Genomic DNA, 5,389 nt, shown 5'->3' with positions numbered 1-5,389 from the left:
TGTCATCTGTTTCCTGTCTCATTCCCTGTTGTCCTCTGTTTCCTGTTTGATTCGCTGTTGTCTTCTGCTTCCTGTCTGATTCCCTGTTGTCTTCTGTTTCTTGTTTGATTCCCTGTTGTCCTCTGCTTCCTGTTTGATGTCCTCTGTTTCCTGTTAGATTCCCTGTTGTCCTCTCCTTTCTGTTTGATTCCCTGTTGTCTTGTGTTTCCTGTTTGATTCCCTGTTGTCTTGTATTTCCTGTTTGATTCCCTGTTGTCCTCTGCTTCCTGTTTGATTCCCTGTTGTCCTCTGCTTCCTGTTTGATTCCCTGTTGTCCTCTGTTTCCTGTTTGATTCCGTGTTGTCCTCTGCTTCCTGTGTGATTCCCTGTTGTCCTCTGCTTCCTGTTTGATTCCCTGTTGTCATCTGCTTCCTGTCTCATTCCCTGTTGACCTCTGCTTCCTGTTTGATTCTCTGTTGTCTTCTGTTTCCTGTTTGATTTTCTGTTGTCCTCTGCTTCCTGTTTGATCCCCTGTTATTCTATGTTTCCTGTTTGATTCCCTGTTGTCATCAGCTTCCTGTCTCGTTCCGTGTTGTCCTCTGCTTCCTGTTTGATTCACTGTTGTCTTCTGCTTCCTGTTTGATTCTCTGTTGTCTTCTGTTTCCTCTTTGGTTCCCTTTTGTCATCTGCTTCCTGTTTGATTCCATGTTGTCCTCTGTTTTCTGTTTGATTCCCTGTTGACATCTGCTTCCTGTATGATTCTCTGTTGTCTTCTGTTTCCTGTTTGATTTTCTGTTGTCCTCTGCTTCCTGTTTGATTCCGTGTTGTCTTCTCTTTCCTGTTTGATTACCTGTTGATTTCTGTTTCCTGTTTGATTCCCTGTTGTCCTCTGCTTCCTGTTTGATTCCCTGTTGTCTTGTGTTTCCTGTTTTATTCTCTGTTGTCTTGTGTTTCCTGTTTGATTCCCTATTGTTTTGTGTTTCCTGTTTGATTCCCTATTGTCTTCTGTTTCCTGTTTTATTTCGTGTTGTCTTCTGTTTGCTGTTTGATTCCGTGTTGCCCTCTGCTTCCTGTTTGATTCCCTGTTGTCCTCTGCTTCCTGTTTGATTCCCTGTTATCCTCTGCTTCCTGTTTGATTCGCTGTTGTCTTCTGCTTCCTGTTTGATTCACTGTTATCCTCTGCTTCCTGTTTGATTCCCTGTTGTCCTCTGCTTCCTGTTTGATTTTCTGTTGTCCTCTGCTTCCTGTTTGATTCCCTGTTGTCTTCTCTTTACTGTTTGATTACCTGTTGACTTCTGTTTCCTGTTTGATTCCCTGTTGTCCTCTGCTTCCTGTTTGATTCCCTGTTGTCTTGTGTTTCCTGTTTTATTCTCTGTTGTCTTGTGTTTCCTGTTTGATTCCCTATTGTTTTGTGTTTCCTGTTTGATTCCCTATTGTCCTCTGCTTCCTGTTTGATTCCCTGTTGTCTTCTGTTTCCTGTTTGATTTCCTTTTGTCTTCTGTTTCCTGTTTGATTCCGTGTTGTCCTCTGCTTCCTGTTTGATTCCCTGTTTTCCTCTGCTTCCTGTTTGATTCCCTGTTATCCTCTGCTTCCTGTTTGATTCGCTGTTGTCTTCTGCTTCCTGTTTGATTCCCTGTTGTCCTCTGCTTCCTGTTTGATTCCCTGTTGTCCTCTGCTTCCTGTTTGATTCCCTGTTGTCCTCTGCTTCCTGTTTGATTCCCTGTTGTCCTCTGCTTCCTGTTTGATTTCCTGTTGTCTTCTGTTTCCTGTTTGATTCCGTGTTGTCCTCTGCTTCCTGTTTGATTCCCTGTTATCCTCTGCTTCCTGTTTGATTCCCTGCTGTCCTCTGCTTCCTGTTTGATTCCGTGTTGTCCTCTGCTTCCTGTTTGATTCCCTTTTATCCTCTGCTTCCTGTTTGATTCCCTGCTGTCCTCTGCTTCCTGTTTGATTCCCTGTTGTCCTCTGCTTCCTGTTTGATTCCCTGTTGTCCTCTGCTTCCTGTTTGATTCCCTGTTGTCCTCTGCTTCCTGTTTGATTCCCTATTGCCCTCTGCTTCCTGTTTGATTCCCTGTTGTCCTCTGCTTCCTGTTTGATTCCCTGTTGTCCTCTGCTTCCTGTTTGATTCCCTGTTGTCCTCTGCTTCCTGTTTGATTTCATGTTGTCTTCTGTTTCCTGTTTGATTCCGTGTTGTCCTCTGCTTCCTGTTTGATTCCCTGTTATCCTCTGCTTCCTGTTTGATTCCCTGCTGTCCTCTGCTTCCTGTTTGATTCCCTGTTGTCCTCTGCTTCCTGTTTGATTCCCTGTTGTCCTCTGCTTCCTGTTTGATTCCATGTTGTCCTCTGCTTCCTGTTTGATTCCCTGTTGTCCTCTGCTTCCTGTTTGATTCCCTGTTGTCCTCTGCTTCCTGTTTGATTCCCTGTTGTCCTCTGCTTCCTGTTTGATTCCCTGTTGTCCTCTGTTTCCTGTTTGATTTCCTGTTGTCTTCTGTTTCCTGTTTGATTCCGTGTTGTCCTCTGCTTCCTGTTTGATTCCCTGTTATCCTCTGCTTCCTGTTTGATTCGCTGTTGTCTTCTGCTTCCTGTTTGATTCCCTGTTGTCCTCTGCTTCCTGTTTGATTCCCTGTTGTCCTCTACTTCCTGTTTGATTCCCTGTTGTCCTCTGCTTCCTGTTTGATTCCCTGTTGTCCTCTGCTTCCTGTTTGATTCCGTGTTGTCCTCTGCTTCCTGTTTGATTCCCTGTTATCCTCTGCTTCCTGTTTGATTCGCTGTTGTCTTCTGCTTCCTGTTTGATTCCCTGTTGTCCTCTGCTTCCTGTTTGATTCCCTGTTGTCCTCTGCTTCCTGTTTGATTCCCTGTTGTCCTCTGCTTCCTGTTTGATTCCCTGTTGTCCTCTGCTTCCTGTTTGATTCCGTGTTGTTCTCTGCTTCCTGTTTGATTCCCTGTTATCCTCTGCTTCCTGTTTGATTCCCTGTTGTCCTCTGCTTCCTGTTTGATTCCCTGTTGTCCTCTGCTTCCTGTTCAATATGTCGTTAACAAAGTTTATCTAAACATCTGGTACGAGAAAATACAGTTCCCAAGTTTTTAACAAGTTGGAAAAATAGAACATTGGGAGTTGATGGGAGTGCTTGGGAGTGCATGGGAGTTGATGGGAGTGCATGGAAGTGCATGGGAGTTCATGGGAGTTCCTGATAGTTCATTAGAGCGCATTGGAGGTCATGGGAATCCACGGGAGTTCATGGGAGTTCATGGTAGCTCATAGTTCAGGGGGGTTATGAGAGTTCATGGGAGAGTATGGGAGAGCATGGGAGTGCATTGTAGTTCATGGGAGTTCATGGGAGCTCATAAGAGTTCATGAGAGTGCATTGGAATATATGGGAGCTTATCTGAGTGATTAAAGTACGTTTGAGTTTACAGAGTACATGGGAGTACAAGAGAAGAGCAGATACCAGAAGAGTACACACTGAGACTCTCTGCTGAGAGGGACTATCTGCTGAGAGGGACTGTCTGCTGAGAATGACTGTCTGCTGAGAATGACTATCTACTGAGAGGCACTATCTGCTGAGATGGACTGTCCGGTGAGAGGGATTATCTACTGAGAGGGACTATCTGCTGAGAGGTACTATATGCTGAGAGTTACTATCTGCTGAGAGTCACTATCTGCTTAGAGTCACTATCTGCTGAGAGTCATTATCTACTGAGATTCACTATCTGATGAGAGGGACTATCTGCTCAGAGGGACTATCTGCTGAGAAGACTATATGGTGAGAAGGTCTGCTGAGAGTCACTGTCTGCTGAGAGGGACTATCTGCTGAGAGGGACTATCTGCTGAGAGGGACTCTCTGCCGAGAGTGACTGTCTGCTGAGTGGGACTATCTGTTGAGAGTTACTATCTGCTGTGAGAGACTATATGCTGAGAGGTACTATTTGCTGAGAGTCACTATCTGCTGAGATTCACTATCTACTGAGATTCACTATCTGCTGAGAGGGACTATCTGCTGAAAGGGACTATCTGGTGAGAGAGACTATCTACTAAGAGAGACTACATGCTGAGAGGGACTATCTGCTGAGAATAACTATATGGTAAGAGTTACTATCTGCTGAGAGTCACTATCTGCTGAGAGGGACTATCTTCTGAAAGGGACTATATGTTGAGAGGGACTATCTGCTGAGAGGGACTATCTGCTGAGAGTAACTATCTGCTGAGAGGAACTATCTGCTGAGAGGACTATTTGCTGAGAGAGACTATCTGCTGAGATGTACTATCTGCTGAGGGACTATCTTCTGAGAGAGACTATCTGTTGAGAGGGATTAATGGCTGAGAGGGATTATCTGCTGAGAGGGACTATATTGTAAGATTTACTGTCTGCTGAGAGAGACTACATGCTGAGAGTCACTATCTTCTGGGAGGGACTACCTGCTGAGAGGGGCTATCTGCCGAGAGGGACTATCTGCTGGGAGGGATTATCTGCTGAGAGGGACTATATGTTGAGAGTCACTATGTGCAGGGAGGGACTATCTGCTGAGAGGGACTATATGCTGAAAGTTTCTATCTGCTGAGAGTTACTATCTGCTGAGAGTTACTATCTGCTGAGAGTTACTATCTGCTGAGAGTCACTCTCTGCTGGGAGGGACTATCTGCTGAGAGGGACTATATGCTGAAAGTTTCTATCTGCTGAGAGTTACTATCTGCTGAGAGTTACTATCTGCCGAGAGTTACTATCTGCTGAGAGTCACTCTCTGCTGGGAGGGACTATCTGCTGAGAGGGACTATATGTTGAGAGTCACTATGTGCTGGGAGGGACTATCTGCTGAGAGGGACTATCTGCTGAGAGGGACTATATGCTGAAAGTTTCTATCTGCTGAGAGTTACTATCTGCTGAGAGTTACTATCTGCTGAGAGTCACTCTCTGCTGGGAGGGACTATCTGCTGAGAGGGACTATATGTTGAGAGTTTCTATCTGCTGAGAGTTACTATCTGCTGAGAGTCACTCTCTGCTGGGAGGGACTATCTGCTGAGAGGGACTATATGCTGAAAGTTTATATCTGCTGAGAGTTACTATCTGCTGAGAGTTACTATCTGCTGAGAGTCACTCTCTGCTGGGAGGGACTATCTGCTGAGAGGGACTATATGCTGAGAGTTACTATCTGCTGAGAGTTACTATCTGCTGAGAGTCACTAACTGCTGAGAGGGACTATCTGCTAAGGACTATCTGCTGAGAGGGACTATCTCACTCTTAATAATTGGTAAGGTCTATCTATTATTATCTGCTTGGTTTTTCTCAGAAAAGGATAGTAAAGTACCATGATAGTACATGTCTCTGCTCTCCTTTGCGGAATTTCTTTTCCGCTCTCGAAATTCTTATGCTGAGATGACAGGGAATTTGGCGGTGTGTTGCCAGCACAGTGGACCC

This window comes from Cherax quadricarinatus, chromosome 22, assembly GCF_038502225.1.
Source record: "Cherax quadricarinatus isolate ZL_2023a chromosome 22, ASM3850222v1, whole genome shotgun sequence".
Classification (NCBI taxonomy): Eukaryota; Metazoa; Arthropoda; class Malacostraca; order Decapoda; family Parastacidae; genus Cherax; species Cherax quadricarinatus.
This window is presented reverse-complemented; position numbering follows the sequence as displayed.